This window comes from Chiloscyllium plagiosum, chromosome 7 (genome assembly GCF_004010195.1).
Source record: "Chiloscyllium plagiosum isolate BGI_BamShark_2017 chromosome 7, ASM401019v2, whole genome shotgun sequence".
Taxonomy (NCBI): Eukaryota; Metazoa; Chordata; class Chondrichthyes; order Orectolobiformes; family Hemiscylliidae; genus Chiloscyllium; species Chiloscyllium plagiosum.
In genome coordinates, this window is record NC_057716.1 from 12,893,966 (window position 1) to 12,918,250 (window position 24,285).

The 24,285-nt window shown below is 40.4% G+C and overlaps 1 protein-coding gene across 3 annotated transcripts in view; it reads left to right on the plus strand.

The window, feature by feature from the left end:
• The first annotated feature begins 11,149 nt into the window (after positions 1–11,149).
• Positions 11,150–24,285, plus strand: part of LOC122551336 (collagen alpha-3(VI) chain-like) — a 155,488-nt gene continuing 142,352 nt past the window's right edge. For all 3 annotated transcript variants that reach the window (XM_043693063.1, XM_043693066.1, XM_043693065.1), the window contains exon 1: positions 11,150–11,282. The gene's annotated coding sequence lies outside the window, so the exon portion shown is untranslated. The remainder of the gene's footprint in view (positions 11,283–24,285) is intronic.

Consider the following 24,285-nt stretch of genomic DNA (forward strand, 5'->3'; position numbering starts at 1 on the left):
CCGCATCGGGAGCAACGGATACAATAAATGATATTAGTGGATGTGCAGGTAAAACTTTGATGGATGTGGAAGGCTCCTTTGGGGCCTTGGATGGAGGTGAGGGAGGAGGTGTGGCGCAGGTTTTGCAATTCCTGCGGTGGCAGGGGAAGGTGTCAGGGCGGGAGAGTGGGTTGTAGGGGGGTGTGGACCTGACTAGGTAGTCACGGAGGGAACGGTCTTTGCGGAAGACGGAAAGGGGTGGGGAGCGAAATATATCTCTGGTGGTGGGGTCCGTTTGGAGGTGGCGGAAATGTCGGCAGATGATTTGGTTTATGCGAAGGCGGATGACTTTGTTTATGGAGGTCCTGGGCCTCCTTCACCGCCGCTCCCTCACCACCAGACGCCTGGAGGAAGAACGCCTCATCTTCCGCCTTGGAACACTTCAAACCCAGGCCATTAATATGGACTTCAACAGTTTCCTCATTTCCCCTTCCCCCACCTCACCCCAGTTCCAAACTTCCAGCTCTGCACTGTCCCCATGACTTGTTCTACCTGCCTATCTTCTTTTCCACCTATCCACTCCGCCCTCCTCCTTGACCTATCACCTTCATCCCCTCCCCCACTCACCTATTGTACTCTATGATACTTTCTCCCCACCCCCACCCTCCTCTCATTTATCTCTCCACCCTTCAGGCACTCTGCCTGTATTCCTGATGAAGGGCTCTTGCCCGAAACGTGGATTTTACTGCTCCTTGGATGCTGCCTGAACTGCTGTGCTCTTCCAGCACTACTAATCCAGCCTCTTAAATAGTGCTCATGCATCTGCTTCTACCATCTCCTTTGGTAGTGCATTCTAGGCACTTATCACCCTCTGAATAAAAAACATTCCTCTCACATCTTCATTAGATTTTCCCCCTTTCGCCTTACAGTTATGTCCCCTAATAATTGCTATTTCTACCTTGGGAAAAAGATTCTAACTATCCATTTTATCGACGCTTCTCATAATTTTGTAAACCTCTATCAGATAGCCCCTGAGCCACCAATGTTCAAATGAAAGGAATACTGTTTCATGCAATGGAGAAGGATTTAGATCAACATATGAAGCTGCAATACAGATGTCTTCGGCTTCCTTGAGTGTTACATTGGTGAATACACAGGCAATTTCAAATTAGCACATGCACATTGATGTACAAGTTCTGTTTGGATTTCACAAATGGAAAACGAGTTACATTGAAAACCTATTTAAAAATAATTGCAGCAGTCTGCCATAACATTTGGGCAGTTCATATTGTGCAGAACCAATGCTGCGTGTATGAATAGTGCTTACTCTTTATTTTGGTACTTCTTACAAATTGCCCTGATGAATACAAAATAAAAAGCTTCAACAAAATATATCTTTTTTCCAGTTATATTCAAGTTTTGTGCAACTCTTTGCAAATGTTCCAGGTCAGTGCCTTCTTATTTCTCTGGCACCAAATAGGCAAATGAATTAGAGTCACAGAGATTTTATAGCACAGAAAAAAGGCCATTCGGTCCATCAAGTTAATTTTAGTCATCAAACATTTATCTATTTGTATCTATCCAGCACTTAGCCTGTATCCTGTATACTCTGGCATTTCAAATGCTCATCATTATACTGCTTTAATATTTTGAGGGTTCCTGCCTCTTACCAGCCTTTCAGACAGTGAGTTCCAGTTACACACCCACCCTTTGTGTGAAAAAAATGGTTCTTCAAATCTTTTCTAAATCTACTGTTCCTTAATTTAAAACTGTGGCCCTGGTTATTAACCCCTCTGCTGAAGGTAAATGTTTCTCGTCATCTACATTAGCTATTCCCCTGTAAACTTGTTATGAAAAAAAACCTACTTACAGTGATCATTGCTCACCTCTATTTAAAACAAATAAAACCCTTTGAGATCTCAACTCCTCTTCAATCAGCAGGTTGATTGTTAAATAATGAGAATTGATGGGGTATGAATTCCACAGGGGTATGGGTCTAGATTCTCAATAGATTATCCTGTTATCCCCTTTCCCACCCTTGTAAAACATAATTTGGCTAAACATTGTTCTCAAAGAGCAGAAACACAGTTGAGAGCTGGCTCACTCATGGTACACCTTTTGATAGTTATCCTTAACCAAGCAAACCAAGTTGCCTTGCCAAACAGATCGTAACTGGTGTTTCCAGTTTCTCAGGCCTGAGATGCTTCCTGAATCCACCAAAGACACATTTCCTTGCACTGAAGGGGTTCACAGAGCCGATTACTTCCTTTTTCTTACTGTCCCTTCCTAACATCATCACCTGCTGCCCGGGTACCAGTGGACAGAACATCCTGGCAATTTGCAGGATGCTCAGAGAATGCCCTACATATGTACCCAGCCCCTTCTCAAAGTCAGAGCTCATATTCTGGGCTTAGCCTGACTCCCATGCCACACTTGCCATGTGTGACACTGTACATTTCTGATTTTTCAGTTATTTTGTCCATTCACAGTTTTTAGCTCTTTCAGTAATTTTTAGTGTCCTTGCTTTGATTCTACTATCACCTCTAAGTTGGTCCCAGTTTCACCAACTTGCTTTGATTACCTGAATGCAAAGCTTGCTGGTCACTACCACAAAATGGAGGAATTTGAAGGTTATCCCTTAGGGCACACAAAATGGTGATCACAACCCGACGTGAAAGCTCCTGTTGCCTTTTGTACAAAGAGCCTGGAATTTTCATTAACATCTTTAAATGCGCATTTGGGGGCCTGACTTGAAATGAATTATTCCTCAAAGCTTGGGAAATCTGGTTGTGAAATGGATGCATGAGCTGTCAGTTCCAGCAGGGGCAAACCATTTTAAATGAGCCTTTGAAGAAGCAGGAATGTTTCAGCAGCCCCTCACTGAGAACCTTGGGCCTCCACCCTGCTAATTGTAGTGTTGCTTCAGTCCTTCCCAGAATTGTGGACCTCTATTCCCAATCATTCTGCCCCTATCAAGCCCCAAAAAGGGAATTTGCAACAATTTCGCCAGTTGAAAAATGAGGTGTTGAATGTGGAATTCACACATTATTGTGAAGACCGTGCTAGTTATACTTAAGGGAAAATTAGGCATGTATATCAAAGAAGAAGGTATAGAAGATTATGTGGACAGTGTGGCATAAAAGGAAGCAGAATGAAGCTTGTGTGAAACATGAATGTTGCCATAGACTAGGTGGGCCAAATGGCCTTTTACTATGTTGAATTTTTAAAATTAATTCATGGGATGAAGGTGTTGCTAGCTCGGTCGACATTTATTGCACATCCCAGAGCGTAGTTAAAAGTTAAGCACATTGCTACGTGCCTGGTGTTACATATAGTCCAAACCAGGTAAGAATGGCAGTTTCCTCCCTAAAGGGAATTAGTGAACCAAATGGGCTTTTCTGAAAATTGACAATGGTTTCATGGTCATTATCAGACTCTTAATTCTAGAGTTGACTTTAATTACAATTTCATCTTTGTGGGATTTGAACCCAGGTCTCTGGATTAAAAGTCCAGCAATAATGCCACTAGGCTGTCACTTCCCCTAATCCTGTTTGTGACCTTTCAGTTTATTTGGAACTTCAAATCAAATGTATTCTTTATCCTCTGTCTTCTTTCTGTACTCAATCCCTCAATATGGAAGTAATTGGCATTCTTTGTTTTCAATCATTGTCTGATCTTCCCAATAAATAATTATTCCCAACTGTCACAACTGTTTCTGAACTTGCCATCTTATTTTTAGTGTTCCCAGCATTGATAAATGAGCATTTTAATGTCGATGTCTCATTCTCTAGAGGAGGTGGTTCTGCAATCTTTAGTTCCAGTGTGATGTGGGACTCTAGTACACTAGCACACTGCAGGAAACTGTGGGCCTATAGATTGTAATGTTTCCATTCATTGAAACAGGACACTTCTTCAAGATGTGCAAAATGGAAGTGATACTCCCTATTGGAATTCACTCCTAGCATTCACAGCAATCTGGAAAGTCAAATGAATAGATTAGCATATGACAGATGCAATTTTATTTCAAAAAATACAATACACAGTTACAGAGTCTTGGGGTATTTCAATCCCAAAATGGTGGGTTGGAGGTAGGGAAGTAACAATATAAATTTTAAAATTCTCCAACGCCTGCTTCCAACCTATTAGTTTCTGCTTTAAAGGAGACAGGTCAATGGTAGGTAACCAATTCACCCTCAGAATGCAATCATTGTATGCATTCAAAATAGAGGTATTTTTGTGTGAATTTAATGGATGTTGAAAATCCAGGGCTTCGGAAATCCCAATGGAGTAAAGGAGAAGAGAAGGGCCAGATCCGTGAATTAAGTGCCTTGATTACTGTTGGAAAGAAAGAGAAGAAAGAGTGATGCCTGCAGTCCCAACATGGTTATATCCTCATGATCAGGACTCTATGGTCAACAACCCAGACCAAGGAGAACCACATGGGCAGTGATGCCAAACTAATTATACACTGTATCACATGTTGGACTAACCTCCACATGATCAATGATTCCTGTGTAAAGTATACCTCCATTGCAATGTCCCATTCCTTGCATTGTCCCATTTTCTTGTACTGTCACACTCCCTCTAAATGCCATAATGCTCACCATGTCACATTGCCTGACAATGTCATACTGCCTTAATAAGCCCCATTGCCTCATCCTGTCTCATTCCCTCATGATGTCCCACCCCTTCATGATCTTCCACTCCCTTGCGACATTGCATTCCACTGAATTGTGTGACCCCACTTGTGATGTCCCACCAATGTTCCACTATGACATCAAACTCAGATGCACAGTTGCATCCGTGCCCAGCGTGCAGGAAACCTGTCAGCTTGGGCAGTATTGGATAGGAAACCTGGTGACAAAATGTAATTGCCGTTAATTTCAGTAAGATATCTGGGAACCCTATCTTTTCAAGTTTCCCATTTGAACATCCTCTCCCACTTCGCTCTCATCCAATCTCTCCACAGACTCAAGTAAACCTTGAAGCCAAAGCATTAGCTTCTTGAAGAATGAGTTAACTTTGACTGTTGCTCATTTACCAACACAACAGCAATGTGCTTTTATGTTTTGAGTTGGATTTGGCATAATCTGTTACAATTGTATTTGCACAAAAACAATTAGAAAGTTGTTTTGTGCAGCCGCCATTTACAGCGAACCAGTCCTTGATGAACACACTAAACAACTATGTATTTACTTGACCAATAAGTTCATCATTTGTAGAGGAGACACACAGGCCAGATTTTAATGCCCTCTTCTGAGGTAAGGTACTGGAAAAAAGTGTATTTAATCAGCACAGTTTCAGATGAGCAAAAATATTTTGAGCATGAAGCGTGGAGAATAGAAGTCTGGCCAGAAACTTAGATTAATTAAGTCTATTGATAAAAGACGCATAGATGGGACCTGAGGTTGTTGGGGAGGTACAAGCAGAAGACAGAAAATTTACAAGTAGAAACTTGATTTGCTGTGAAATAGCGTACTGAAGTTGAATATAGTTTTGTTCAACCTGAGGTAGCAATCAAGGAGAGGGGTGAAATTATCTGTTGGTTGATGTGACAAACAGGAAATGAATAGTCATCATTTGTTATATCATTTTAATCCTTGTGAAAGCAAATATGTGGAGGAAGTAACCAGTGAATGCAATGAGGAATTTCAGGCATTGTCAATACTTGCCAAGTATATTTAATTCTAGGACAAGAAATTATATTTCCTCATTATCATTGAATAAATTATGCTTGGAATGTTGCAAATAACTCACATTACCTTTCGTAGAATACAAATTCAGTCTTTTGGACCTTTCTCAGGATGGAAACCATTGCTTTTCTTGATCTGTATTGGAAACCTATAGGAGTTCTTGTCCCAGCTAGCATTACTGAGCAAGAAGCTCTCAGGTCAGGTCTCAGCTAGCAGTTCATGGCCAAGAAAGGTGTCTTCATAATGTGGCCAAACAGGCTCAGAATCAACTTGTAAATCCTTCCAACACATTCCTGATGAAGGGCTTATGCCTGAAACATTGATTCTCCTGCTGCTCGGATGCTGCCTGTGTCCTGCTGTGTTTTGCCAGTGCCACACTTTTTGACCCTTCCAACATATGTTAATGGCAGGTAAAAGCGAAGATCAAAGTGGCAATTAAAGTGGAGCCAGAAGACATTGCTGAAGTTTCTAGATGAATTGTAAATTTTAGCCCTATATTCATTGTAGAGGAGGATGATGCTAGTATATAGATCAGTGAGGGAGATTATGGTATTCTTGAATGAGTTAGTGGTTTCACCTGGCCCAGACTGCAGCCAAGATTGCTGTGGGAGGCAAAGGAGGAGATTGCAGGGTCTCTAACATTAATTTTCAATTCCTTGCTAGCTACAGGATGGTGCCAGTCGACTGGAGGGCAGCTAATATGGCACCATTATTCAAAAATGGTAAGGATAAACCAGGGAACTACAGACCGGTGAGTCTAACATCTATGGTAAGGAAACTATCAGAAAAGTTTCTATAGGATAGAATTAATCTCCACTTCGAAAGATAAGGATTAATCAAGTATAGTCAGCATGGCTTTGTCAGGGGAAGATCATGTCAAACACATTTTATTGAATTTTTAAGGAGGTAAGGAGGTCACAAGGTGAGAGTGGGGAGAATGTGGGGACCCTTTGAGGAGAGAGTGTGGAACCCCAAAGAGGGGGAGTGTGGGACTCTGACAGTGCCCGCTCCCTTGGCATTGACTCTCTGACAGTGCAGAGCTCCCTTGGTATTGACCCTCTGACAATACGGAACTCCCTCGACGCTGATCCTCCGACAATGCTGAGCTCCCACGGCATTGACCCTCCAACAGTGCAGAGCTCCCTCAGCGCTGACCCTCCCACAGTGTGGAGCTCCCTCAGCGCTGACCCTCCCACAGTGTGGAGCTCCCTCAGCGCTGACCCTCCCACAGTGCGGAGCTTCCTCTGCGCTGACCCTCCCACAGTGTGGAGAACTCGCAGCACTGACAGTCTGATAGTGCAGAGCTCCCTTGGCTAACCCTCCAACAGTGTGGATCTCCTTCAGGACTGACCCTCCGACAATGCGGAGCTCCCTCGGTTCTGACCCTTCGGTGTGCTGGTGAGGATAGTGCATTTGATGTAGTCTACATGGATTTCAGTTTATAATGACATCTCACATGGCAGACTGGTTGCAAAACTCAGGGGATTCATGGCAATTTAACAAATTGAATGCAAAATTAGTGCAGAAAGCAGAGGATAATGGTTGAAAGGACTTTTTGTGTCTGGATGCCTATATCCAGTGATGGACCACAGTGTTCTGTGCTGGGTCACATGATCTTGTTGTGTATATTTATAATCTGGAAATGAATCTAGGAGGTATGATCATGATGCCATGACAATTAGCGGTGTCATAAATAATGAGGAGGAAAGCGTACAACGACAGGACGATATAGACAGACTGGTCAGATGGGCTGAACTGCGGCAAATAGAACTTATTTTAAAACGTATGAGATCATATATTTTGAGCTAATAAGGCCAGGGTGTGTACAGAATTCACAGTAGGATGATAGGAAGTGCAAAGTATTAGATGGACCTTGACATGCATGCCCATAGCAGCAGGACAGGTAGATAAGGTGGTTAAAAAGCTTGTGGGACATTTGCATTTATTAGTCAAGGCACTGAATACAAAAGCACGGAGATTATGAATACAAGAGCAAGGAGTTGTATAAGATATTAGTTAGGCCACAGCTGGAACACTGTGTGCAGGACTGGTTGCCACACTATAGGGAGGATGTGACTGCACTAGAAAGGGAGCAGAGGAGTTCCACCAGGATGTTGGGGGGCTGGAGCAATTCAGTTATGAAGAGAGACTTGATACGCTGAGTTTGTTTCCTTTGGAGCGGTGAAGACTGAGGAGGAATCTGATTGAGGTATACAAAGGTCTAAGGGGTACAAATAGGCTAGATAGAGAGAAACTTGTCCCCTTAATTGAGGAATCAATAACTAGGGGCAGAGTTTAAAGGGAAGGAGCAGGAGGTTTAGAGGGGATTTGAAGAAACATGATTTCCCCCAGAGGGTTTTGTGTAACTGGAACTTAATGCCTAAAAGGGCGGTAGAGGCAGCAACTCTCAAAATGTTTCAGAAATATTTAGATGAAAACTTGAAACACCATAGCACACAAGTCTATGGGTCAAATGCTGGAAAATGAGATGAGAAAAATGGCTGCTTGATGATTGGTGTGGACACAACAGGCCAAATTGCTTCTTACATTGCTATAAAAACTCCATGACTCTCTCGTAGCATGGAAGTTATGTTGACCCTGAATTGATTCAAACTTACCTGGAATATTAAGTCAAGATCTAAGCATTACATTTCAGAAAGGATTGTTTAAGAAAGGGTGCTGAGTCGGTTTATGGGAACGTTTCCAGCCATAAGACGGTCTGGTTACAAGGATGGATTGGAGAAGCTGGGGTTGTTGTCTTGGAGAAAGAAAAGTTCAGGAGGAGAATTGGTGTGTGAGTTCAAAATCATCAACGGTTTCAACAGTGGATAAAAGAAAGCAGCATGCTATTAGTAGAAGAGCTGAGAACCAAAGAATTCAGTGGCAAGGGAGCCAAAGAGGATATGAGGATATGAGGAAAAATCTTTTTTTACACTGTACATTGTTAGGAATTCACATGTACTTCCTGCTTATGTGGTGGAGGAAGATTCAATCACAGCTTTCAGAAAATAATTGCTCTGGGACTGGAAACAAAAAAAAGGTTGTAAGACTACTGAATAAAGGTGAGGAAGTGGAATGAACTAAGCTGCTCGTGCAGAGAGCCAACATGGTCACAATGGGATGTGCTGTAACCAATATATGATTCTCTTCTTATGTCAATCTTCCAAACTTTTAAAAACTAAACTCAGCAGCACATTTTTGTTTGACAAAAATACCTTCTGTTTTAAAGTACTTATCTCTTGTTGATTTGATGGTATGGACTAGAATCAAATCCAATTTGATTAGATTTTTAGCTTTCTGGGTATTATTGAACCAGTTGGGTTTGAAGATGTTGCAGCAATTTTCATGGGGCACTATTTCATGATCTCCTGCGAGAATGTGACCATAGAATTAATCATTGGTCTTTCCACTATCTTCAGTGGACTAACCGATGAAGGTCTGTCATTGTCCCCAGTGGGCCATTCCTGCCTAGTCTTGCCATCACAACCACCAGCCCTCCCTTCCCTCACTGACCCATTGTGGATCAACTGACATAATTGGGCGTGTGTCTCCCATCAACACTTCCTTTAGCATGGCATGAAATCCCACTATATGAAACATCCTGCCTGTGGTTATCTCTTTCTCGTATTGATCTAATTTATAAATGGCAAACATAACTTTGAACTCACAAACTCCAAAATGATAATCTAGTATCAAGAAAATTAATGATAGAATAGATCATGGAACCTCTACAGTGTGGGAGCAGGCCATTCTCCCCATTGAGTCCACAATAACCCTCCCATCTAAAACCAACCCCGATCCTACTGCCCTAACCCCACATGTCCCATTGGCTAATGCAGCTAAGCTGCACATCCCTGGACACCATGGGCAAGTTAACATGATCAATCCACCTAACCTGCACATCTTTGGACTGTGAGAGGAAACCATAGCACCCGGAGGAAACCCATGCAGACACAGGGAGAATGTACAAACTCCACACAGTTGTCTGAGGCTAGAATTGAACCCAGGTCCCTGTGAGGCAGCAGTGCTAACCCCTGAGCCATTGTGCCATCTTTGGCCTATGAACCCACACCCCACCCCCAATGCCGCATAGGATTCTCAGTCCATCCTCACTTGACAATATTCCCAGTCCTTGCTACTGAGCCTCAGCGCTGGAAGGAGTGGTCAAACCAAATTAGCACTCGCATGAACAACTTGGCACCAAGTCAGGAGAAATGTCGCCTGTGCACAACATATTTTCAGGTAAGTCAAGGAATATAACAGGTTGAATTTTATTTGTTCCTTCACATGTTATGGATACCATTGTCAATGTCAATATTTGTTGCCATCTCTAAATATAGGTAACAATTCCACTTGAAAGACGGTAGCCCATCTTTGCGGGTATGCTTCCAATGCTATTAGGTTGGAGATTCCATGATTTCAATGCAGTGACAATAAAAGAATGACAATGTAGCTCCAAGTCGGGATGGTGTGTTGGCTTGGAGTGGAGCCTGCAGGTTCTGGCGTTTGCATGATTCTGCTGCCCTTGTCCTTCTCAATGATAGAGTTTGAGTGTTTGTCAGGTGTTGTTGAAGGAGGCTTGGCACATTGCTGTGGTCCTTCTTGCAGATGGAACCAATTGCTCACCGTGCATTGGTTGTGAAGGTGATGGATAGGATAATATTAAAACAGGCTGCTTTGCCAAGCACAGTGTCAAGCCTCATGAATGATGATGGATTTACACTCATTCAGGCAAGTGAAAAACATTCCAGCACACTGCCGACTTACACCTTGTAGACAGAGGACAGTCTTTGGTCAGTCAGGAGGTAAATTCTTTGCTGAAAACTGATTGACTCTAACCTGTTCTGGTGGATCCAGTTAAGTTTCTGACTAATAGACAGATACTGAGAGATTCAGTGCAGTAATGTGTTTGAACATCAAGGGGAGATGGTCTGATTCATTCTTCTTGGAGATTCTGTGTTGCAGCATAAATGGATGTGATCAAATTGAAGTCTAAACAAAAGTAAGATTGGGGATAAGGAACTGAAAGTGAGAGGATATGGACAAAGTAAAATGAATTGTATTTACTTTCTGTTTTACTGTCATACCATGGGTATATTTTGGAATTGAGTGCAGTTCCAAGATATGACGAGGTTAAATAATCATGCCTTAAAATGTTTGAGAATTGGTACAAATGAAACTGAAAGAGCTGCACTGCAGCTTGATTTGGCTTTCTAAGTCACTTTGTGCAGTCTGTTAGTCCCCAGTAGAGTTGGACATAAAAACTCCAATAATAATGTCTCCATTAATTATTTCATGCCATAGACTCAGGCTGAAGATCAGGTACTGGCAACAGCATAATTGACATTTATGCAGTGCTTGGAAAGAGTGATTCAAGGGGAGGGGCATGGGCGAGCTCAATGAAATGGAATTTCATCTGTCATTTAACAGAAGAATTACATTTGCTTTTAGCAATATCCTCCAATGAGTAGGCTGATCCTCGAACTCATTACTTGTCTCCTCTGTAAGCATGAACAGGAATGAATAGTACACTGTACAGAAGAAGCGTTGCGTGAGAACACATTCTGTACATGATACGGACAGTTCCAATCTGCAGGCGCTTCCTCAGCTGTAAGTGATCAATTCATATCTTTGATTAGACAGCAGGAATTTAGTTCTCTTGGAAATAATTTGTGAGAATTACAGCGTTTGTTTTGAAACTTTCTTGTGGCATTTATTCCAAAACCTGTAAGTGTGTTCCACTGTAACTCCTTAATTTTACCAAGAAATGTTGAGAAAACAACAGCTTGTTAATAACTTGCAATTGGACCAAATTCACTTTCATTTCTTTAAAAAATCAGAAGTTTTCAGAAGATTTGATCATTTCGATGGGTTCTGAGTACTGGTCTTTTTAGAACTTGTGTTAAATAAAGAAAAGATTGGACAGCAGTGTGCAGAATTTAAATCTAAAAACATGTTTCACAAAGCTGTTCTGGGATAAGATACCACCCAGAGGCTAGTGGTTTCCTCTGCATGGTATTTGCAGCAAAAGTGTAAATGCATTTCATTACATACAGCAAGAAAAAAAGGAACTCTTTACTGTTCTGGTGCTTTTGTGCCATACAGTCTATGTTCTGTGCTGAGTTGGACAAATTCAGTTCGGGCTGCACTGCATTTGGCAGCAACAATCGGGACTGCACGAGGCGAAACAGAAGATGCCAGGCATATTTCTGACGCCTGATTTCCATTGATCCTGAAAACCGCAAATGCTGATGCTGTACAAAAGCAGAATTGTGCAACATGATGCACTCCATGGTTGAATATCCGACAAAGATTCACGCTGTCATGTTTGGATTAGCACCATTTGGGGTGAGATCCCTGAGGGTTACAGTTTCCTGTGGAACCACCCAGAGTCAGAATCATGTTGTCGCAGAGGATGGAAGCTATGAAGAATTTAATTGAAAGCACATTGGCAATACAGAGCTGTTGAATCATAAAGTGGCTACAATAAAAAGGACACTCTTCATTCCATTGTGTCCAAGCTGACTGTCTGCAGCAACAGGTTATCTCCCCACCTTCTCTGGTGGCCATGCACATTATAGCTTTTGAATAATTTTCCAATTCTCTTTTCTCAAGGAAGTACCAAAATTGTAGATTCCAACCATTCGCTACATTAGGAATATCTTCTTTATGTTGCTGTTGCTTCTTTATTAATTACTATAAATCAGGGTTCTCTGCTTCTTGACTCTTCCCCATTATTTTGAACACCTCGATTGAGTCTCCCATTTTCTCTCTCTCCCTCTCTAAGGAAAACAGTCCCAGTTCCTCCAACTTATCTACAGCACTGAAATCTCTGATTCCAGGAATGTGTCTCATAAATCTTTTATGTCCTCACATTCCTTGTAAAAGGAAAACACTTGTTCATTTTTAAAAAATGATTTCTTCTGAAATGTGCTCACGATTGTGTTGTAGTCAGAGCACAGCACACTCACACAAGTACCAAGCAACATGAATGTCCATGTTTGCTGATTGAATCAAATTGGATGGACCTTCTAAAATAAAACTACTTAGTCTTCTTCACATAGTGCCAAGGGATGTTGTACATCCACTTGAAGAATCAAATAGATGTCCTTAATTCTCATACGAAAAATAACGGTCTCGGCTATTGCAGTCTTTGAATGATGGAGTGTTCAAAATGTGGACCATACAGGTTCATCTGCTTTAGTACGTGTTTCATCAGCGTAAATTGGCTGTAAGGCAATAGACGATTGTGGATGTTGTTTGGATAACGCAAACTTTCTCCTGAATGGATATAGCGAATTTATATTAGCGAGCTTCTACAGTGCTATTTTCCATAACAGTTTTCAATAGCTCAATTTTCTATAGCGCGAGGTTGCAGAGGAACACAACTGTCACATTGTAGCAGAATGACCCTGTATTATCATCAATGGTTTTCCCCAATGACAGGCACAATAAAATGACTGAAAGGTTATACAACCTCTATCTGATTAAAAATCTGCAATTTCTTAGAAACTTCAGTGCCGTCTTTGTAAATAATATGTGAATAGATGCAGGCCGAAGCAATTTGGATTAGTAATGATGTGAATAAACAGCTGAAATAAAATACAAGTGAGAAAACAAGTAAAAAATTCATTGACAAATTAATTGGCACACTCCTACTGCATCTCTTGTTTTTTTCTATAATGAAGCTTCACTCAGCTGACTCTTTTGATGAAGAGTTTTCATACATTAATATATGTTTTAACATGTCTTTCCTGTTTTCAGTTGCTGGCTATCCTGTTGGTCTATTCCAGTATTTTCTGATCTTGTTTCATATTTTGAATATTGATATAAATAGTTTTAACTATTTGCCTTTGATATCTGCTTTGAGTTTAGTTGGCAATTCGACTTTTTTACTCATCAGTGATATATCCTGAGCTAATGTCGATCTTTTCCTCTCTTTAGGAGGAGCTGTGCTTTAGTTAATATTTGAACAGAAATTTTAGCTTTGTGGTTAATGGTTAGTGCATTTTTTTTGTCTGTTTTTAATCAGTCACAAACAATGTTCATTCTTTTGATCAAGTTGGAGAAAACAATTGGAGTACAGTAGTTCAAGTTAAATCAACTTTTTGTGGCTAGTTGATGTTCATGTATCCTGGTGGCTAGTTTTCTACCTGTTTGCCCAATGTAGTGTAGAACATCAATGAGCCACAAAAATACATGATCCACTCTCACTAGTATCCTTACATATAGATGAGGAAAGACACTACTCGACTGAGACAACACATCTATCCTAGGACAAGCCGAATAGAGTCACACATGAGAGTTCCTAGAAGCATGGCATTCCAACCGGAACTCTATCAACAAACACATTGACTTGTATCCTGATGACCGCCCTCTGAGAAAAAGAACAGGAAATGACATTGCCAAAGGAAATGACATTACCAACCCAAGGAAACCCAAACACATAAATAGGGAAGTGAATCACTAAGACCAGTGCTTCACCGGACACTCTCATTGATGATGTTACCTAGTATGGTGACGAAAAGTCTGAAAACAAACCTTTCAGCTCAGGGAGCAAACTTACATCGTTGAGGAGTCTTTGAGGTGTAAGGATTTTATCTTGAGGCCATGTTTGTTTAATTGATCTCTTGCATCCTCAGCAAGTATAAATATTTAAGTTGTCCGTTGAGCTCTTAGTGTTCCAATAGTTCTTTTTAATCAGCTTTGTAACCAGGCACTCTTCGTTCCTGATAAGTTGAGAGAAAGAAAATTTAATCCAGCTGGTTCTAGTCACAAATTTCCCTCTCCTTCTCTGCCAAAAGCAGCTCCCTGAAATACATCTGGTTTGTATATTCCAATGTCCAAGTTCCTTTTTTCCAACTTTGATAATTGTACATGATGTTTTTAACTTCACTATGTGGCATGTATCAGACAGGTGAAAATTAGATTAGGAGCGGAGGGTTTCATCATGCCTGCCCATTTCTATTTTTCAAGATCATGCAATGGGATCATTTGTATCTACAGAAGAAGATAAACTGGGTCTCAGCTAAACATGCTATTAAGTTATAAGGGAAGATGATGGTCTAGTAGTATTATTATTGGCCTATTAATTCAGAGGATCCAAGTGTTGTTTCATGGACTAAAGCTCAAATCCTACCATAACAATTCAATAAAAATCTGGCATCGAGATTGATGACCATGAATCAATTATCAGGAAAAACCCATCTGGTTCACTAATAGCTTTTGGCGAAGGAAACTGCAATCCTTATCTGGTCTGACCTGTCTCTGACTCCAGACCCGCAGCAATGTGGTTGAGTCTTAACTGCCCTCTCTGTAGCTAGGGATGGGCAATAAATGTGGGCCTAGCCAGCAATGTCCACATCTCATAAATGAATAAAAGAATGTTATATTACGACCCTGGTTTGTAAATCAATTAAAGCTAATCTGTTCTACTTAAAGCCAAGCTGCACCCCATAAAGGGTTAGTTGTGTTCATTTTGGTGTAGAAGATACCTGATGTAGTCAATAAAACATTCAAAGTAGGAAGAATGAGCATTGCATAGTAGGGCAAAGGCCTAGTAATAATACCACAGGATGAAGAGAAATCAAATCTAACAAACTTCATGACTGATTGCCTCTTTCCTTACACTAATCATTACTCACATTGCAGGCAGAAATAATTGGGTGAGTTTACTATAAAGGGAAACTGTAATAATTCCTTTGAGTGGTCAATCTATCACCACACAAAGACCTCAAGACACCATTGCCCCAATCAGTTGCCTCCCTAGCGGGTGAAAAAGGTGGCGAGTTCTGGCACAGAAACCAAGGTGACATGCTTGCAAAGTTTAGGGAGATTGCCTCCAATTGCCCCAGATTGGGAGAAACCAGAGGCATGGATGGCGGGCAAAGGGATGGCCTCTGTCCTTGCCTCAGTACCCCCGTCCCCTACTTTTTCTGCAAACCCCACCCTGTGACAAAACGGAAATGAAGAAATCTTCCTTTCCATTTCCTGGATCTGTTCCACAGTAGGCCTCAATCGGTGATCCCCAGGACCCAGAAATTGCTGCACTTTAACTGGCTCACAATATCTAGCAACCTGATGCACCAGTATCGAGGCACCTGATAGGACAAGGAACTCACTTTGTGGTGCCTGTCAGTACTTCATAAGCTGATAGGCAGGCAACAGACAGGCTGAGTTACCATTGTGTTGGGTACAGTATATTTATTAGGAGAAAGTGAGGATTCCTGAAGAAGCATTTATGCCCGAAACATCGATTCTCCTCCTCCTTGGATGCTGCCTGACCTGCTGCACTTTTCCAGCAACACATTTTTCAGCACAGTATATTTATTGCCACCTAATGGATATCCCCATATCCATTCAAGTCATTACTAATAGAAATCTATTGAGTTAAAAAGCACTAGCTTTCGGAGCACTGCTCCTTCATTAGGTGGTTCATCAACAGCGCTCCAAAAGCTAGTGCTTCCAAATAAACCTGTTGGACTATAACCTGGTGTTGTGTACTCTTTAACTTTGCCCACCCCAGTCCAACACCGATACCTCCAAATCAAATCTATCGAGGTCTGACTCAAACGTGCTCAAAAACCCAGCTTCTACCACATTATGGAGTAGAGAATTCTAAATGTTTTCCAGCCTCTGGGTGAAGAGGTTCATCAACATTTCATTCATAGATGGCCTGCTCCTTAGTTTGAGATTACGTTGTCTGGTTGTAGACCTGCCAGTATTTGCATCTACCCTGCTTATTCTTTTAAGAATATTGGTTCAGATATTCCGGTCGCCAGAAAGTCATTTCAATGGCATGGACTGGAATTGTGCACTGACACTGTGGAGAATCCCAGATACATCTGACCTTTTGGGAATTGCCCTGGGAATAGAAGATTCTGGTTGACAATCCCTTTAAATTGGACCCCCCCCCCCCTCCCTCCCCCCCCTGCAAATGTACACATTATGTTTGGGGAATTTAGAGGGTTCTGATACAGTTAAGTTAATACTCATCCAGGAAAAGTTGGAGGATTGAAAAACTATTAAGAATCTGAGGTAGCCATTAAACTGAATGCTAGACTCACTGTTTACCCCCCTAGCATCATCACCTTGACCTTATACATTCCTTGGACACCTGCACACCAAATCCCTCTCTCCTATGCTCCCCATCTCTAACACAATTTAAACACACCCTCAAGACCTGGCGTACGTGGCTTTTCCCTAACCTCCCAGACTGGATGGCTGCTGGCTGGTGGTTGGAAAACCTGGATCTGACAACTACTCCTGCACCTGACACCGGTGCCCCAAAACCAATAGCCAGAGAGATACCCCCCCTCCACCTCAGACCTGATAACTGTCTATCACAGCCACAACACTTCCCCTCAACTTGAAATTTCCACTTCTCTCACGATACTTTGTAAACATCAAGAAAAGGGAAAACAAACATAATGTAAGTGGCAGCGCAAGAATGGACATATTGGAACATGAAGATTTTTAACTGGGATTTGCAGATGTTTCCTCGAAAAAAACTGTTTTCTAATATACGTGCTCAGAGATGTTTATACACACCTCTGGCATAGGTGAGATTTTGGGATATGGGGATAACACAGCAAGTGGTAATGAGGTAGAAGATTATCCATATTGTAGAAAGGCAGAGCAGGTGTGAGGTGTTAAAGGTCGATTCCTACTACTTATGTTCCTAAGTTTCTCTTTTCCTATTGACCCATTTTGTATGGGAATTCCGTGCTGCAACAGTTTAAATGAGCAGTTAAATAGCAATTTTGTTGCTTAGGGGAATTTGATAGGAACATTATTGTATAAAGGCTAATTTCTCTGTTGTTTGCAGTAATTCCATTTTCTCTTCAAAAGAGGGAATAATGGCTCACAGTCTAGGACTTAGAACTGCTCTTTCTAAAAGAGAAACTATCCATTTCTGGTACAATACACTGGACAATTTTCCATCAAAAAAAGTTTAGAACAAATGACTTTAAATCCAGTTGAGTGAGCAAAATTGTTTTGAAGCTAAGTCTGGTCAGTGTGATTAGATTACTTCATTATGTGGAATCGGCATTTTTTCAACATATGTTTTCAATAATTTCTGGGATATGATAAATAGTATTAACATATTCATGAAATGGCACAATCCAAACCATGTGCCATTTTTGCACCACAAAAGGACAGATCACACAAGATAAATGAGGGCCATATGATTACTTTTTTTAAAAACCACATCTCAACCAAATTGCCATTTATATACAAGATTAGATTATAAGTGGAGAAAAACATTTTTGCTGAAGACAAAAGGACACAAACCAACGAATGCTGATAGGGCATCCTTCCTGCCTGAATGTATCTTTAGTCAGAATTTGCACTGAGGTTTGTATTCATGTGATGAATGCTGAGACCAATGGTGGGTGTTAGTGTCCATTCTTGGAGGACTCCATTCATAAATTCATTATTCCTCATGCAACAAACATAAGTAGTTTTTAATAAAAGTTATAAGGATGCTAATCAGCTTCCAAATACTTTCTAACTTTGTTCAACAACAAGAGCAATTTAGTCATTGGGACATTGGACGCATCTTCCAGAACAACCAAATTTTTAAAGCACATGCAATGTGTCATGCCTCGGATGGGAAGCTAGCCCCATTAGTCCACAAATTGTCACATTCTGACCTATTTAGTCTCTTGGATCATAATCTACAATTAAAAAAACTCTAGGTTCCATCAATGAACATGGAATAAAAACTTAATTGTAACAAACTTGTCCACTAATATGTGGAAAAAAAGACTATTAATTATGAGCATGTAAATTAAGTTATACCATCTTTAAAACCAAACATGGGATGGCATGGTGGCTCAGTGATTAGCACTGCTGCCTCGCAGCGCCAAAGACCCAGGTTTGATTCCCACCTTGAGCAACTGTCTGTGTGGAGTTTGCACACTCTCCCCGTGTCTGTGTGGGTTTCCGCCAGATGCTCCGGTTTCCTTCCACAATCCAAAGATTGCCAAATTGCCAATAGTATTAGGTGCATTAGTCAGGGATAAATGTAGGGGAATGTGTCTGGGTGGGTTACTCTTCAGAGGATCGGTGTGGACTTGTTGGGCCAAAGGGCCTGTTTCCATTGTGTAGGGAATCTAATCTAAGAAAAACACGAGCACATTCATTCACAGATAGGATTGACACGGTCATTGAGACAACCAGGATTTTAGGAATATCATGAGTAGAAAACGTAAGCTACAAGAAGCAAAGTCTGTGGACTGAGATTCTAAATCACAATGGGAAATAAGTGACTTTCTTACAATGTCATTTGATTTTTGGTAATGGTGTCACATTTACATCAACTGTGGTGATCCTGAATTGAACGCATGGCTTGTTTTGAGTTAGAAGTGTCTTCTTTTTGCAGAGTCTATGAGTGTTATCTCTTTTCCACCCATGGAGGGAGAGAGATGGATCGAGTTTGTTTGCAGACATTTGGAGGTTTGAGTGCCCACTGCTCTCTTCTTTCAGTTCTGTGACAACACTATCTCTTGCACCCAGTATAATACTACTCTTGAGCAGTTTCTCTTTTCAACATAAAGTTGCACAAACATATCAAATATTGTTTCAGTATAAGTTATATACCCTGTGTAAGCAATGAGTAATAACCATGCAGTTTCACTTTTATTTTGATTTTTAAAAGAAAATATGGCTCTTTCTCTATCATGAACCAATTTCCAGTTTATATTTCAAATAAGATATATGTTGTCCTTAAATACCTCCACCTTTGGAGAGATGAAATATAACGTTAAACCTGTTTCCTCACTAGGTAAACGCATATACAGTAAATCACACAAAAGTGTTTCACTTCAATCAACCTTTATCCAGGATTTGTACAATTTCTTATTTTCTTTTCTTAAATTTTCAAACTATTCCAGCATCATTATACTTTTGATGATGTGTGTCTGTAGTTGCATTATCCTTTCAAGCAATATGAGCAATTCTTCCATTAAAGGGCTGAAATGATCTCACAGTTTGTTTTTAAATTTTCTATTAAAGCCAAGGGGCTATGATTCTTTGTGACTGTGATGGACATAAACTCCAAAATGTCTAAGGGCCAGTAACAATTCCAGTGTCTCCTATTCCACTGTAAAGTACTTCTTTTGAAACTGCTTCACTTTCTTAGAAAAGTGCAATACCAGCTTCTTTATTCCTGATTCATCATCTTGCAGTAAGATCACACCCATTCCTAAGTCTAGCGCCGATTGTTGTTTTAAAAGCTTTTGTGAAGTTAGGGAGAGCCAACACAAATTCATTTATTAAGAATGCCTTCAGCTTCTCAAAGGCTATTTGACACTCGACCATATTACCTTGACCTGATTTTGTTATAGATCTTTAGATAACTAGATTCAATCGAGCAATTTTGAGCATATATTGAATCTCCATTTCAAATGAGATTTTCCAGGCTTAAACTGTAAGGATGTTGTTTTATTGGTGCTGATTCCTCTACATCCACATTATGCCTGACCAGCAATGTACACCTTGATGTATCTCTACAGATTTCCTTCAATTTCCTAAGTTAAAAATCACACAACACCAGGTTTTTGTCCAACAGGTTTGATGAAGGAGCAGCGCTCTGAAAGCCAGTGCTTCCAAATAAACCTGTTGGACTATAACCTGGTGTTGTGTGATTCTTTTTAAGTTTGTACATCCTAGTCCAACACCGGCACCTCCAAATCTTAAATTCCCTAAGTTACTTTAATTGATCTTTGAAATATTTATGCGACATAACCAATCTTTCTTCCTATAATCTGGAGTATGTTCTAAGTAATTCACCTTATTAACCTTCTTAGTTACATGGATCACTGAATCTCATTTTCAGAGTTTCATATTGTTAAGGGAATAATACGAATACTTTGTCTCCTCTTTGAAATATTCTAGTGAGCGCATGTTTGTCTGCCTATTCCTTCATCTTTTACCTCTGAAGTTTGTAAATACTTCTGAACTCCATAGTATGCTCCCGTTAGTCTCTCTAGAAACACAAACACACAATCCAATATTAAGGATTCATCTTCCTCTCTTTAAAATACTTTCTTGATCAAATTCAATGAAGCACTCATCTCATGACCTTAGATCAATTTTAATGGACAATACCCAAAGTTTGGGGAGCTTCTGGTAACATTTAACAAAAAAAGGAATCATTGGCGTATTCGATATTAGTCATTGTATTGAGAGTCTGATGGTGTCTCTCCAAAGTTCTCTGTATTTGTGAATGATAGACAATGAAATTGTTTTGATACCAAAACCACTTAGTATGTTCTCAAAATCTTTGAACATAAAGTTGGAAGCTTGGGTTGAATGTAGTCCATAAATGATTAAAAAAAGAACTGAATTCGTTTTTGCATCACTAGTTTGGCTCTCACTGTCCACAAAGGAATAGTTTCTGGATATTGGGCTGTCCTATCCAAGATGGTAAGGACATACTGTGTACTGCTTTTGTCTTCAGTAATGATCTGACACTGCACACTTATACTTTACTGAATAGTTCTTCAAAACCTGATGTGAGTATTAAGGGTGTCAAGTTGATTACAAGTTGAGGTTTACCCACTTGCTGACATGTGTGGGTTTCTTTTACAGAACTGCACTTCATTCTTATGAAGTTTTGACCAAGTAAAATACCTGGTTATTGATGCTTGGGTTTTCCAAAAATCTACATGTTCTGCACAGGAATTTCAAGTTCTATTTGCAATACTTCTTTCGAGTATCTGGATGGTACTACTATCTGATGAACAACCACCCACTCCTCATCCATAGATCTATGAGAATGTTTCCACACCTCATCACTACTTTGAACATAACATAGTAAGCATTGGAATTCCTTCAGCCTCAGCTTCAGTGTGAACTGATTGTTAATTTGCTCAATTATGGATGGATTATCTGAACCTCAATTAATGAAGACATGCTATAACTTATTTTCTGAATCATTCCCAAGTCATACGAACACATGAACACATGAAATAGGTGCAGAAATGGTACATTTGGTTCCTCAAGCCTGCTCTTCCCATCAATTCATCAGAGCTGATCTGTTTGTGTTTCAAATTCCACATTCCCATCTAACACAACAATCCTTGATTCCCCTGCTCTATCTTAAAAATATTTCATGTCACTAACTCCACTGTCTTCTGAGGCAGAGAGTTCCAAAGCCACACAAACCCTGTCTGAGAGAAGAAAACAAAATCATCCTACCTCCGTTCTGAAAGCATGACCTCAAATTTGTAAACTCCTAGTTCAGGACTAACCCACAGGAGGAATTGTCCTTTCCTTGTCTACCTCAACAAGACCATTCAGAATCTTATACACTTCAATCAAGTCGCCCATATTCATCTAAACTCCAGTGAAAACAAGCCCAGCCTGTTCAATCTATTTCTTCACAAGACAATCTATTCATTCCAGATATCAATCTGGTAAGCCTCCTTTGCGCTGCTACTGCACCATACAGCCTTCATTAAATAAGAAGACTTAATCTGCATAAATATTCGTTATGTGATTCTCACCAATAACCTGCATAACTGAAGCATGACATCCTTAGATTTATGTTCAATTCTTGCCATAATTAATGAGAGCATTGTATCCTTGATCAAGTGCTGTACATGCATCCTAACATTTTGTGGCTATTGTACCAGATACCTAAATACCTCTAGACCTTGGAATTTGGCAGTCAATTTCCATTTAAGTAATCATCTTATTCTTCCTGCCAAAATGAATAACTTCACGCACATTATACCCTATCTGCCAGAATTTTGCCCACTCATTCAAGCTGTCTATATCTATCTGCAACATCCTTATGTCTTCTTCACAACATATGTTCCTACCTATCTTGGTGCCTTCTGTGAATGTAGCTTCGATGTCGTCATTCTCTTTATCTAAGTTATTGTAAATTTCAAAATGTTTAAGTTCCAGCACAACCCCCAGTGGGACTGCATTTGTCATATCTTACCAGTCAGACAAATGCTCACTTATGAGCCAGCCAATCTTCTATCTATGCTAATGTTTTCCCCATACCGTGAAATCCTATTTCCTGCAATAACCATTAGTATGGCACCTTATCAAATGCAAATGAAATCCAAGTGTAATAATATCTGCAGGCTGTCCCTTATCCAAAGTGTATGTTATTCCGTTAAAGATTCCAATAAATTCATTCAAAATAATTTCCCTCATTCTCTCCAATTATCTTAATGTGTGCAACTATAATCTCATTCATGTTCAATTCTAACACCTTCCTCATAATAGACATCAAGTTAATTGACCTATAGTTTCCTGTTTTCTGCCTCCCTTTCTTCTTGAATAAAGGTGCTACATTTGCATCTTTCCAGTTTGGTGGAACCTTTCCTGAGTCTTGGGAATTTTGGAATATTAACACCAACACAGCTGATACCTCTTTGCTCAGTCCCATTTCCCTCATGATTGTAGTTTTGCCACGTTCCTCTCTTCCTTCCACCTCTTGATTTATGATTATTGTCAAGACAGTGTCTGTACTTACGAAGTTGTACAAAGCTTAAGTGGCTCTCCACATTCAGAGACTTTCAATTGATCTCCATATGCTCAGCACATGTCTGTGTCCAACTTATGTCCACCAGGGAAATGATGATATAATGATTAACTTATTGGAACAGTGATTCAGAGATCTGGACTAATGCTCTAACAGCATGAGTTCAAATCCCACTAAAGCAATTGGAGGAATTTAAATCCAAGTAATTAAGAAATCTGGAATAAAGCTATGCTCCCAGTAATGGTAATCATAAACCCACTGGATTGTCATAAAACAAATCTGTTTTATTAATGTGCCTTTGGAGAAGGGAACTTGCTCCCCGTTACACAGACTCGCTGACATGTGTCTTCAGATCCTCCATCATAACATTAACAATTAACTGTCTCAGAGGTGGTTCAGAATGCCACTCAGTTGTACTAAACTGCTATTTTTCAACTGATTTAGGCTTCCAGAAAGCATCTTAAGAACAAAGATTGATATTTTCATTCAATTATGTGCTTTTGGGGTTAAAGTTAATGTGAACTTGGTTGTACCTATTTGGCCATTTTGTTCAGCATTGTCAGCATGTCCATGTTTATAGACTCATAGGGTCATAGAGATGTACAGCATGGAATCAGACCCTTCGGTCCAACCCGTCCATGCCGACCAGGTATCCCAACCCAATCTAATCCCACCTGCCAGCACCCAGCCCATATCCCTCCAAACCCTTCCTATTCATATACCCATCCAAATGCCTCTTAAATGTTGCAATTGTATCAGCCTCCATCACATCCTCTGGCAGCTCATCCCATACACGTACCACCCTCTGCATGAAAAAGTTGCCCCTTAGGTCTTTTTTATATCTTTCCCCTCTCACCCTAAACCTATGCCCTCTAGTTCTGGACTCCCCAACCCCAGGGAAAAGACTTTGCCTATTTATCCTATCCATGGCCCTCATCATTTTGTAAACCTCTATAAGGTCACCCCATAGCCTCCGACGCTCCAGAGAAAACAGCCCTAGCCTGTTCAGCCTCTCCGTATAGCTCAAATCCCCCAACCCTGGCAACATCCTTGTCAATCTTTTCTGAACCCTTTTAAGTTTCACAACATCTTTCCGATAGGAAG